This window comes from Gorilla gorilla, chromosome 4, assembly GCF_029281585.2.
Source record: "Gorilla gorilla gorilla isolate KB3781 chromosome 4, NHGRI_mGorGor1-v2.1_pri, whole genome shotgun sequence".
Classification (NCBI taxonomy): Eukaryota; Metazoa; Chordata; class Mammalia; order Primates; family Hominidae; genus Gorilla; species Gorilla gorilla.
The window spans coordinates 60,581,719-60,595,281 of NC_073228.2; the positions used below are offsets into that span (position 1 = coordinate 60,581,719).

The 13,563-nt window shown below is 42.3% G+C and overlaps 1 protein-coding gene across 5 annotated transcripts in view; it reads right to left on the reverse strand.

Moving 5' to 3' along the window:
• The window catches only part of ZNF207 (zinc finger protein 207), a 57,779-nt gene continuing 44,216 nt past the window's right edge, over positions 1–13,563 (reverse strand). For all 5 annotated transcript variants that reach the window (XR_002005990.3, XR_010133617.1, XM_055388523.2 and 2 more), the window contains one exon: positions 1–13,563. This exon is cut by the window's right edge. The gene's annotated coding sequence lies outside the window, so the exon portion shown is untranslated.

Below are 13,563 nucleotides of genomic sequence, written 5' to 3' on the forward strand. Positions count from 1 at the left end.
GAAACAAGGATGCATTTATTTAACTTTAATACAACATCGACTAAATAAAGAAATTTAACAATACTAAAAGATAGAATGCAATAATGCTTATATTTCCTTTGGTGATCAAATGTTAACACATAATTTTAATACCTTATACAGTAATGTTTCTATCGAAATGTGTCTGTTTTTTTTTTTTTTTTTTTTGAGACACGGTCTCACTCTGTCACCCAGGCTAGAGTGCAGTGGTGCAATCTGGGCTCACTGCAAGCCTTTGCCTCCCAGGCTCACGCGATCCTCCCACTTCAGCCTCCTGAGTAGCTGAGACTATAAGCGTGCGCCACCACACCCAGCTAATTTTTGTATTTTTTACAGGGATGGGGTTTTTTCCAGGCTGGTCTCAAACTCTTGAGCTCAAGCGATCTGCCTGTCTTGGCCTCCCGAAGTGCTGGGATTGCAGGCATGAGCCACCGCGCCCACCCATGAGATACCTTTCATTCAAGCTTGACAGCAGCACCTGCAGGGAGAAAAGAAAATTGAACTGCTCTCTCTACCTGCTTCAGCCTCCCAAGTGCTGAGATTACTGGCATGAACCACCACACCTGGACGATTTCTGTATTAACAATGGAAACTTACTATTAGAAGAGAATGCATCTTTATTGAGTTACATACCTTTGAGGAGCAAATGAGCTAATAATCGCCCTCCATGTTTATATTATTGATAATAGAATAATTATATTTATTGTATGCTGGGCACCACGCTAATGCTTTATTTTCACAAGACCCTATAAAGTAATATCAGTCTGTGGGCTTTTTTTCTGAGACAGGGTCTCGCTCTGTTGTCCAGGCTGTGTGCAGTGGCAAAATCACGGCTCACTGCAGCCACAACCTCCCAGGCTCAAGCAATTCTCCCACCTCAGCCTCCCAAGTAGCTGGGACCACGAGCACACACCACCATGCTTGACTTATTTTTTACTTTTTTTTAGAGATGGGGTCTAGCTATGTTGCCCAGGCCGATCTTGAACTTCTGGGCTGAAGGGATCCTCCTGCCTTGGCCTCCCAAAGTGCTGGGATTACAGGTGTGAGCAACTGCACCTGGCCAATATTAGTTTCTTTTCACAAATAAAGAAACTGAAATTCAGAGAGGTAAAGTTACTCGCTCAGTGTTATTCTGCTAGAGACAGCACAAATCACTCTGCCAACAAAATTTCTGTTATTTCAACTCCTGGCCACTTTCACCAGGAGCAGTGGTATGCTCCTATAGTTCTAGCTACTCAGAGGCCAAGGCAGGAAGACAGTCCAGCCAGGGCAACATAGCAAGATTCCAGCTTTTAGAAGAAGAAGAAAAGAATGCCATTCTCATCCCCAAATCCTGCACAAAAAGGAAGTCGAATTACCCAGCCACTGTGAGATTTTCCAAAACTTACCAATTATCTTACAATGTCCCCACATGTCATGGTTAGTCACTGATAAAATCAGCATCCGAATTCCACAAAAGCAACCACAGAAAATCACTAGGCCATGTAAACACATGCCTCCTTCCAGGTATTGTTATGGAACGTATATGTTATCCAAAGGCCAGTCCTGGTGAAAAATCTTGTCTTGGGTTTGTAAGGTGACAGCAGAACCTCTGGATCACCCTGGAGGCCAGCTTTCCCTGATTTGATAGTAGAGTTGCTCCAAATCATTCCATTATCACATTGAGTAGAAGTCTTCTGTTAGAATCAATTATCAGAATAAAGGGATCCCATTCCAAAAGAAAATCAACCTGTAGCAAAGAAGTTTTTCTTATAGTGTTTACAGGGTCAAGTTCATATGAGTAAGAAATTCTTTTTTTTTGAGACGGAATCTTGCTCTGTCACCAGGCTGGAGTGCAGTGGCGTGATCTCAGCTCACTGCAAGTTCCGCCTCCCGGGTTCAAGTGAGTCCCCTGCCTCAGCCTCCCAAGTAGCTGGTATTACAGGCACGCGCCACCATGCCCGGCTAATTTTTTGTATTTTAGTAGAGACAGGGTTTCACCATGTTGGCCAAGGTGGTCTCAATCTCCTGACCTTCTGATCCACCTGCCTTGGCCTCCCAAAGTGCTGGGATTACAGGCGTGAGCTACCACACCCGGCCTAAAGTAAGAAATTCTACACAGCCTACAAAAGAATCTGCAGTAAATGTGGATATTTTTCTTTGGTATACAGAATTGTATCCATGTAATTAATACAAATGCACTATTTTTTTTTTTTTAGATGGAGTCTCACTCTGTCACCCAGGCTGGAGTGCAGTGGTGCAATCTCGACTCACTGCAACCTCTGCCTCCTGTGTTCAAGTGATTCTCCTGCCTCAGCTTCCCGAGTAGCTGGGACTACCGGTGTGCACCACCACGTCTGGCTTATTTTTTGTATTTCTAGTAGAAACAGGGTTTCACCATGTTGGCCAGCCTTGTCTCAAACTCCTGACCTCAGGTGATCTGTCTGCCTCAACCTCCCAAAGTGCTGGGATTGCAGGCATGAGCTACCACGCCAGCCACAAATGCACTATTTATTCATCGAGGCTTAACTTACAAAAGCAAGCTTTTCTGAATACATAAGAGACATATCCTAAAGCAATGGTTTCCTTATTTCTCAAATTTTAAAAATATAATTCCACTTAATTATGTCATTGATATCCTGATCACTTCAACATCCCTGTAAAGCTAATAATGATAATAATCACAGATTTTCTGTTCTTCATCTCAAGGGCTTCTATTTTTGTTGATGCTTGATTTGTTTCATGCACTTCAAGCAGTGCCTCCCTCTAGACTTGCCATGTTTTATTCTTCTTCATCTTTTTCAGACCTAAAAATAACACAAAAATCCTACAAAGCATTATCTAAAATATTTCTAATAAACAAAATTGCATTTTGTATGCAAAAGACTAAATTATGCACATAAATTAATCATTCCTTCGACAAATACATTATCAAGGAGTGTAGCTTAGATCAAATGTTCTAACAGATCACCCAGATTTTTCAGAGGAAAGACAGTGTAACTGTAGAAAATGTAATATAATTTTCAAAAGTATATCATCAGGGCGTGGTGGCTCACGCCTGTAATCCCAGCACATTGGGAGGCCGAGGAGGATGGACCACCTGAGGTCAGGAGTTCGAGACCAGCCTCGCCAACATGGTGAGACCCCCGTCTCTACTAAAACTACAAAAATTTAGCCAGGTGTGGTGGTACGTGTCTGTAGTCCCAGCTACTCAGAAGGCTAAGGCAGGAAAATCATTTGAACCCGGAAAGCGGAGGTTGCAGTGAGCTGAAATCACACCACTCCAACCTGGGCGACAGAGCAAGACATTGTCTCAACAACAACAACAAAAAAGTATATCATCAGATGTTCGGGCGCAGTGGCTCATGCCTGTAATCCCAGCACTTTGGGAGGCCAAAGCAGCAGATCACTTGAGGTAGGGAGTTTGAGATCAGCCTGGCCAACATGGTGAAACTCGTCTCTACTAGAAATACAAAAATTAGCCAGGCATGGTAGCACGTGCCTATAGTCCCAGCTACTTGGGAGGCTGAGGCAGGAGAATCGCTTGAGCCCAGCAGGCAGAGATTGCAGTGAGCTGAGATGGTGCCACTGCACTGCGGCCTGGGCAACAGAGCTAGACTGCTTTAAAAAAAAAAAAAAAAAAAGTATATTATCAGCTATGTAAATTGTGAAAGATAGTTTCAAAGTGGTGTAAAACACACAATTCTTCCTTGAAACAAAAAATATAACAAAGCCTAGGAAAGCCATCACAACCTACCATTACCACATCCTAATCATATGTGTCTCCCTCCTTAATTATTGTTTCCAAACTTAAACTCCTGGTTGTGTGTGTATCCCAGTGTTACCTGTCTATGTTAACTTGGAGTCAAGTTCTTTGTCTTATTGCTGGTTTCCCAAGATCTAGTACAAAACTTGGCACAAAACCTGCTCAATAAATGATCACTGAATTGAAATAAACCTCCTTTACATACCTTGGAGGCACATATAACATAAGGTATGCAAAAGTACTTTGGAAACTATCAAGCACCATACGAGAGCTGGTTATTACCAGAATGCCACCAGAGAACAGCATCTCACCATTGGCTGTCCTTTGTAAATTCTATTACTGGCATATATAAATCATTGGATCATTAATGCCCATGTCACATATGGCCAAATTTTACTCTAATAATTTTATTCTTCACCTGTCATTTCTAAACAACCTCTCCCAAACAAAAGATGTCCCCAATTTAAAATACTATTTCAATCATGAGATCCAAATAACTAAATCTATAGCAACATAACTGCATAATAGATAGCTCCAAAAATCATGGACTTCTTTCCCATGGAATAAAAGCTTTCCTACACTGCAGCCAATCCGACACCACACTTAATACTGAGTACATTCCTGTTAAAGGCTTGCTGAATTTTAAGCAAACACAAACCCCATACTCAAACTGTACAAGATAAAATTTGCTTAAGGGTATGTGTAGACAAATGAAACAAATTAGTCAGCTCTCTGTCCTGCCCTTTCTCAGAACTCAACTTCCCTGGTCTTTGCAGTTCTGAGTCACCCTAATCTTCAGGTTCAACCCTTCCCACAACTACCACTTCCAGAGTTAATCCTGACCCCCAAGCAACTCATTGTTCCACCCATCAGTCTACTGAGCAAACATTCATTAACTACTGTGTGTCAGGCGCTATACTAGGCTTGAGAACATCTATGGCTTTTTGGTTAATTGCGGTCTCTATAAGGGTAAGTCTCACATTCTTCTTCTTCTTTAACATTGTCTTAACCATTCCAGGCTCTTGCCTTTTCATATAAATTTTGGGTTAAGCTTTTCAAGTTCTAAGGAAAGTCATTAGGTATACCATTAAATTTATAATTTGGAATTAATTTTTTTTTATTTTATAGTCTTTATTATTGAAACATTGCGTTTCCAAATCACAGTGGTTTCTACTGACAAAGTGCCTACAATTCATTTCTTTATTAATTACAAACATTTCAGAGTAATTACACAGCACTTTATCTTGTGCCAGCCAAACCTCACAACAATGCTAGGAGGTAAGCTGTCACACCTACAGTTTGTTTTTCCCTCTAAAGGAGAAGGCAGAGAAAGAAAGTCTTTTGCAGAGTTATACAAATATTTGGCAAAATTCAGAACAAATCTGAGGGCTATTGATAAGAAGCTCTTTTCATTATAGACATTCATTCTATCCAAGAATGAGAGAAAAAAGAGAATGGAAGATTTATGCATTACTTCAATTGGAGAAATGAGATAGGAGAGTGGCTAATACAAAAATCCCTAAATATTGTTTTAGAAAGTATGAAAAGTGGACTGGGTGTGGTGGCTCACGCCTATAATTCCAGTATTTTGGGAGGTCGAAGTCAGCAGATCACCTGAAGTCAGGATCTCCAGACCAGCCTGGCCAACATGGTGAAACCCCGTCTCAAATAAAAATACAAAAAAAACTAGCCAGGCATGGTGGCACATGCCTGTAATCCAGCTACTCAAGAGGCTAGGGCAGAAGAATTGCTTGAAACTGGAAGGTGGAAGTTGCAGTGAGCCGAGATCGCGCCACTGCACTTCATCCTGGGCAATAAGAATAAAACTCTGACTCAAAAAAAAAAAAAAAAAAAAGTATGTAAAGTGGCATTTTTATCCCACTTTGTACACTGCTTATATCTTACCTATGCAGCTCATCCAATATCTCATTGCATCTGACAATTATTTTTGACTACCTTTTAAAAAGATGGAAATGAACCAATTTCATAATTCATTTACTTATAAATACATCTTTATACAAAGGGGAAGGGCCTAAAAGACTATTACAGAACCAATTTTTTTAAAAAATTGAAAATTACACATTACCACCAGATAGCATTTTCCCAGATAGGACTTTGAGTAGGCCAGGCGCGGTGGCTCACATCTGTAATCCAGGCACTTTGGGAGGCTGAGATGGGAGGATTGTTTGAGCCCAGGAGTGTGAGACCAGCCTGGGCAACAAGGTGAGACCCCCGTCTCTACAAAAAAATTTAAAACTTAGGCATGGTGGCACACGCCTGTAGTCCCAGCTACTGGGGAGGTTGAGGCAGGAGGATTACTTGAGTTCAGGAGTTTGAGGCTGCAGTGAGCTATGATGGGATGGCAACACTGCACTCTAGCCTGGATGACAGAGCAAGATCCTGTCTCTATGTTAAGTAAGTAAGTAAATAAATAAATAAATATTGGCTGGGTGCGGTGACTCACACCTGTAATCCCAACACTTTGGGAGGCCAAGGTGGGTGGATCATGAGGTCAGGAGTTCGAGGCCAGCCTGGCCAACATAGTCTCTACTAAAAACACAAAAATTAGCCAGGCACGGGGGTGCACGCCTGTAGTCCCAGCTACTCAGGAGGCTGAGGCAGGCGAATTGCTTGAACCTGGGAGGCAGAGGTTGTAGTGAGCCGAGATCATGCCACTGCACTCCAGCCTGGGCAAAAGATTGAGACATCGTCTCAAAATAAATAAATAAATAAATAGGCCTGGCGCGGTGGCTCACGCCTATAATTCCAGCACTTTGGGAGGCCGAGGCCAGTGGATTACCTGAGGTCAGGAGTTCAAGACCAGCCTAGTCAACATGGTGAAACCCCATCTCTACTAAAAATACAAAAAATTAGCTGGGTGTTGTGGTGGGCACCTGTAATCCCAGCTGCTCAGGAGGCTGAGGCAGGAGAATCACTTGAACCCATGAGACAGAGGTTGCAGTGAGCCAAGATCACGCCATTGCACTCCAGCCTGAGCAACAAGAGTGAAACTCTATCTCAAAATAAAATAAAAATAAATACTTCTACTTTGTTTATAACTAAGTTTGCAATAAAAGATGTATAAGGGTTGGGCGTGGTGGCTCACGCCTGTAATCCCAGCACTTTGGGAGGCTGAGGTGGGTGAATCACCTGAGGTCAGGAGTTCGAGACCAGTCCGGCCAAATAGTGAAACCCTGTCTCTACTAAAAATACAAAAATTAACCAGACGTGGTGGTGCACGCCTGTAGTCCCAGCTATTTGGGAGGCTAAGGCAGGAGAACTGTTTGAACCCAGGAGGTGGAGGTTGCAGCGAGCTGAGATCGCACCACTGCACTCCAGCCTGGGTGACAGAGCGAGACTCCAGAAAAAAAAAAAAAAACAAAGTACAAGGTCAGGAATGGTGGTTCATGTGTGTAATCCCAGCAATTTGGGAGGGTGAGGAAGGAGGATCACTTTAGGAGTTCAAGACTGCAATGAGCTGTGATTACACCACTGCACTCCAGCCTGGGTGACAGAATGAGAGTCTGTCTCTGAAAAAAAAAGAAAGTCCATGCTAGGCTGAAGGAACCAGAGGTGCAAAGGCCCTCAGGGCAGAACTCTGTATTTTTGCCATAGGAGAATTTTGAGCAAAAAAGTGTAAATATTTTCAAAGAATTAAATTCTTGGACTGGGTGCAGTGGTTCATGCCTATAATCCCAACACTTTGAGAAGCCAAGGCAAGAGGATCACTTTAGTCCAGGAATTCAAGACCAGCCTGGTTAACAAAGTGAGACCTTGTCTCTACAAAAAATTATACAAAAATTCAATAATTAGCCAGGTGATAATTGTTAGTGGGTGGTATGTGCCTGTAGTCCCAGCTCCTGGAGAGGCTGAGGTAGTGGGAGGATAGCTTGAGCCCAGGAGGTTGAGACTGCAGTAAGCAAAGGCCTTGCCACTGCATTCCAGCCTGGGCAATAGAGCAAGACTCTGTCCCTAAAAAAAAAAAAAAAAGAAATTATTGCATTCCAGAATAAATCCTCCTTGTCTATTGTATATTATTATTTATGTATTTTGGGACAGAGTTTCACTCTTCTTGCCCAGGCTGAAGTGCAATGGCACGATCTCGGCTCACTGCAACCTCCACCTCCTGGGTTCAAGCGATTGTCCTGCTTCAGCCTCCCGAATAGCTGGGATTATGCCCAGCCAATTTTTTGTATTTTTAGTAGAGACGGGGTTTTCTCATGTTGGCCAGGCTGATATCGAACTCCAGACCTCAGATGATCCACCTGCCTTGGCCTCCCAAAGTGCTGGGATTACAGGTGTGAGTCACTGCACCCAGCCTCATACATTATTTTAGTACACTGCCAAATTTGTAAGAATTTTACTTCTCTTTTTTTTTTTTATACTCATGAGATTGGTTTCTAATTTCCTTTCTTGAACTTCTTTTGCCCATTGTTTTATTAAAAAGAGACAAGGTCTCTGTCATCCAGGCTGGAATGTACTGGCACAATCACAGCTCACTGCAGCTTCAATCTCCTGGGCTCAAGCAAACTTCCCATCTCAGCCTCCCAAGCAGCTGGGACTTTAGGTGTACACCAGCACATCTGGTTAATTTTTTATATTTTTTGTAGAGACAGGGTCTCACTATGTGTTGCCCAGGTCCTCCCACCTCAGCTGGGATTATAGGCATGAGCCATCACACACAAGATGTTATCCCTTTTTCTGAGTCCCTTCCTTCTATTGAATTGATTTCTATATTCCCTTTTTTAGCTGTGCTAATTTGAAAACTATAGATGTGTCTGGGTTTTTTTTAGTAATTACTCTTGATTTTAAAGCAACACACTTAACTTTATGTCTACTCTAAATGTCTGCAGCTATGTCTCTCTTCCTGGGAAATGTGAAGAGATTCTTAGCACACCATTGGACAGATCCTCTCTCACTATTACTATTTAGGGCAGCACTTCTCAGAGTATGTTCCCCAAGGCCCTTTCAAGGGTCTGAAAGGTTAAAGCTATTTTTATACTACTACTACAAATTGTTCTCTATTGATTGACATTTGCATTAATGGTACAAAACTGATGATGGGTAAAAGAGCTGGTGTCTTGGTATGAATCTAGGCAGTGTTATCAAACTGTCCCAGCAGTCACTGTATTCTTCATCATGCACTCACAGAAAAAGCCAGTTTCCCTTAAGATTGCCCCAGATGACAGAATAAAAATTGTTAATTTTATAAATCCTTGACCCATGAATACACATCTTTTAAAAACTGTGAGTGATAACATGGGAAGCAGGCATAAAACACTTCCACACACAGAAGTACAAGAGTTGTCTCATGGAAAGACATTTGTGCAATTCTTTGAGTTGGGCTGAACTAGCTACTTTTCTTAGGGAGCACCATTTTTATTTGCAAGAACTGATAGACAACCATGGATCTACAGATGTGGGTATGTGGCAGACATTTCCTCAAAAATGAAGTAACCCTGTCACTTCAAGAAAAACAACTCAGTATTTGTTGTAACAGAAAACATTTAAGCTTTCAAGTGAAAAAGCGATTAAAATAATCCCTTTCCCAACTACTTGTCTGTGTGAGGTTGGATTTTCTTCAGGTACTTCAACCCAGAAACCACTGCGACATACTGAACACAGAAGCATATATGAGAATCTAGCTGACTTCTATTAAGACAAACATTAAAGAGATCTGCAAAAATGTACAAATAACGCCACTCGTTACATTTTTATCTTGATTTAAATTTTTATTTTGGGAAAAACAAAAACAAAAATAAATAAATTTTTATTTTGGGGCCGGGCACAGTGGTTCACACCTGTAATCCCAGCACTTTAGTAGGCCAAGTCAGATGGATCATTTGAGGTCAGGAGTTCAAGACCAGCTTTGGCCAACATGGTGAGACCCCGTCTCTACTAAAAATACAAAAATTAGCCAGATGTGGTTGTGCATGCCTGTAATTCCAGCTACTTGAGAGGCTGAGGTAGGATAATCACTTGAACCCAGGAGGCAGAGGTTGCAGTGAGCCAATATCGTGCCACTGCATGCCAGCTTGGGTGAGAGTGAGACCCTGTCTCCAAAAAAAAAAAAAAAAAAAAAAAAATCATTTCAGGCCAGGCATAGTGGCTCACACCTCTAAACCCAGCACTTTGAGAGGCCAAAGCAGGAGGACTGCTTGAGGCCAGGAGTTCGAGACCAGCCTGGGCAACATGGCAAAACCCCATTTCTACCAAAAAGAAAAAATAAAACAAAATTAGCCGGGTGTGGTGGAGCATGCCTGTAGTACCAGTTACTCAGGAGGCTGAGGCAGGAGGATCACTCAAGCCCCAGAGGTTGAGGCTGCAGTGAGCCATGATCATGCCATTGCAGAGTGAGACCCTGTCTCAAAAAAAAAAAAAAAATTATTTTGGCCTTCCATCATAAAAAAGGGTTTAGAGTCAATAAATAATTTAAACTTACTGACCTGTTAAATTAATTCCTATGGTCACATTAAGTCAACCACTCCTCCCACTATAGAAACTACCTTTTGCTTCTTGATGCCCACACTTTCCTTCTGGATTAATTTTTCTTCTTGTAGAGGCATAACCTTGAATAATTTTTTTTTTTTTTTTTTGAGACAGGGTCTCACTGCGTCACACAGGCTGGAGTGCAGTGGTGCAATCTTGGCTCACTGCAGCTTCAACCACCAGGCTTATGTGATCCTCCCACCTCAGCCTTCTGGATAGCCAGGACTACAGGCAAGCACCACAATATCCTGCTAATTTTTTGTAGAGATAGGGTTTCGTCATGTTGCCCAGGCTGGTCTCGAACTCCTGGGCACAAGCAATCCACCCGCCTCGACCTTCCAAAGTGCTGGGATTACAGGTGTGAGCCACCGTCCCGGTCTGAAATCTAGAAAATGTTCAGTGATTATCTTCTCAAATGTGATCTGTCATTCCTTTCTTAAGTTTTTTAGTGTCTTTGAATGAAAAGTTAAGGTTTTGTCTTACTTTTTTTTTTTTTTGAGATGGAGTCTCGCTCTGTCACCCAGGTTGGAGTGCAGTGGCATGATCTCGGCTCACTGCAAGCTTTGCCTCCTGGGTTCATGCCATTCTCCTGCCTCAGCCTCCCAAGTAGCTGGGACTACAGGCGCCACCACGCCCGGCTAAATTTTTGCATTTTTAGTAAGAGATGGAGTTTCACTGTGTTAGCCAGGATGGTCTTGATCTCCTGACCTTGTGATCCGCCCACCTCGAGCCTCCCAAAGTGCTGGGATTACAGGCGTGAGCCACCATACCCGGCCGCCTTCTTACTTTTTAAATATCTCCCTTTTCTTTCTCTTACTCTACTTTATCTAGAAGATGTGCAGTTGGCTCCACCTGTTCCTCCAGAGCCTTCAATCAAGATCTAGGACTTCATAGTGTTTCAAATCTTCTGTGCTGATACACTAGTATTACAGATTCAGTCACTTGAGCAGACAGGCTACTTTGCTGTTTTTGGTCAAAAAGTCATGTTTTTCTCCCTTGCCCTCACTAGGCCCACTTTCTTACAAAGCAACAGTCCCAGACAGACAGTCAACCCTTTTATCAGCCTGCTTTCACAAGCTAATGTCCATCCCAGGCCCCGGCTTTGAGGGATACTCCCAGCTCCAGGCATCTCTGCCATGCAGTTCTCCTAAGGATCTGTTTTACAGAAAGAGGTCAAAGTCCCAGCAAACACTGATTCTCCACTCAGAGCCGGAGTCTCACTGTGAGCCTCACTTGCCACTAGAGCTTTCTCTCTCTTTTTTTTTTTTTTTTTTTGAGATTGAGTCTCACTCTGTCGCCCAGGCTCTGGTGCAGTGGCACAATCTCGGCTCACTGCAACCTCCGCCTCATGGGTTCAAGCGATTCTCTTGCCTCAGCCTCCCAAGTAGCTGGGATTACAGGTATGTGCCACCACGCCCAGCTAATTTTTAGTAGAGACGGGGTTTTGCCATGTTGGCCAGGCTGGTCTCAAACCCTTGACCTCAGGTGATCCACCTGCCTCAGCCTCCCAAAGTGCTAGGATTACAGGTGTGAGCCAACGTGCCTGGCCTCTCTTCTATTTTTAGTCATATGTTTTTCCTTTTTAAACATTTATTTATTTATTGCTATGTGTTTGAGGCAGAGGAATTGTGTTGAAGTTGAGCTCACTTTAACATCTCAATCAGAAGTCATATATCCTTTCTACATTTTATAAAAATAGGAATATATTTTATAATTTAATACGTTTTTTATTTTAAATTTGTTTTACTCCCTTTACTATATATGTATTATAACAGGGGCAAATAAATAGCAGAGTCGTGGAAGCAAGGAAGAGCCAAATTCTGATAGAGGAAATGAATTTCACAGCTCTTGCCACATACAAAAAATAAAAGAAAGATAAAAGACTTCACAAAATTTCAATCACTTGCTTGCCAGCATCCTAAAATTTTCTGTGGATTCACTGCAATGGGCAGATCACCTGAGGTCAGCAGTTCGAGACCAGCCTGGCGAAACCCTGTCTCTACTAAAAATATAAAAATTAGCTGGGCGTGATGTGATGGTGGGCGCTTGTAATCTCAGCTACTCAGGAGGCTGAGGCAGGAGAATCGCTTGAACCCAGGAGGCGGAGGTTGTGGTGAGTCAAGATTGTGCCACTGCACTCCAGCCTTGGCGACAGAGCAAGACCCCGTCTCGAAAAAATAAATAAATAAATAAATAAATTTTAAAAAAATGATTAAGACGGTAAATTTTGTTATATGTATTTTACATAAACGTAAGAAAAATATACCTGAAGATATCCAGGCAACCAACTTTTTTATTTAATAAGAAAAAAATACTTTTGATTTGGAATTTGTGAGGTGAAAGGACTAACAGTTAATATTTAGACTTGTAAAGAAAAATAAGCATAATAATAGTAATTGTGGCTACAAAGCAGAAGGTAAATGTTACAATTCATGAATAAAGCCACAATAAACTTTCATACAACATTCACATAATATTATTTAATATTACTACAAAAAAGTAACCATGAATAAAATAAAAAGACACCCTACCATTTAACTCACCAGAAAATAGGGGGAAATACCAAAGATGCATAGAGAAATGTGTGCAAGAACTTGTGTCAGTGGCTGGGTATGGTGGCTCGCGCCTGTAATCCCAGCACTTTGGGAGGCTGAGGTGGACTAATCATGAGGTAAGGAGTTGGAAACTAGCCTGGCCAACATGGTGAAACCCCGTCTCTATTAAGAATACAAAAATTAGCTGAGCGTGGCTGCCCGCCTGTAATCCCAGCTACTCAGGAGGATTGCTTGAACCTGAGAGGTGGAGGTTGCAGTGAGCTCAGATCACACCATTGCAACTCTAGCCTGGGCAACAGAGCAAGAATCCCATTTCAGAAAAAAAAAAAAAAAAAAAAAGAAGAACTTGCATCAAAATGTTTACATGGTGGCCGGGCACAGTGGCTCACACCTGTAATCCCAGCACTTTGGGAGGTCAAGGTGGGCGGATCATGAAGTCAAGAGATTGAGACCATCCTGCCCAACACAGTGAAACCCCGACTCTACTAAAAATACAAAACATTCGCCAGGCATGGTGGTGCGCACCTGTAGTCCCAGCTACTTGGGAGGCTGAGGCAGAGGAATCGCTTGAACCCGGGAGGCGGAGGTTGTGGTGAGCCGAGATTGCACCATTGCACTCCAGCCTGGGCAACAAGAGCAAAACTCCATGTCAAAAAACAAATAAACAAAAAAAAATGTTAACGTGCTTATCTCTGGATGGTTGGATTGAGTTCTAATTTTTTTTTTTTTTTTTTGAGACGGAGTTTTCGCTCTTGT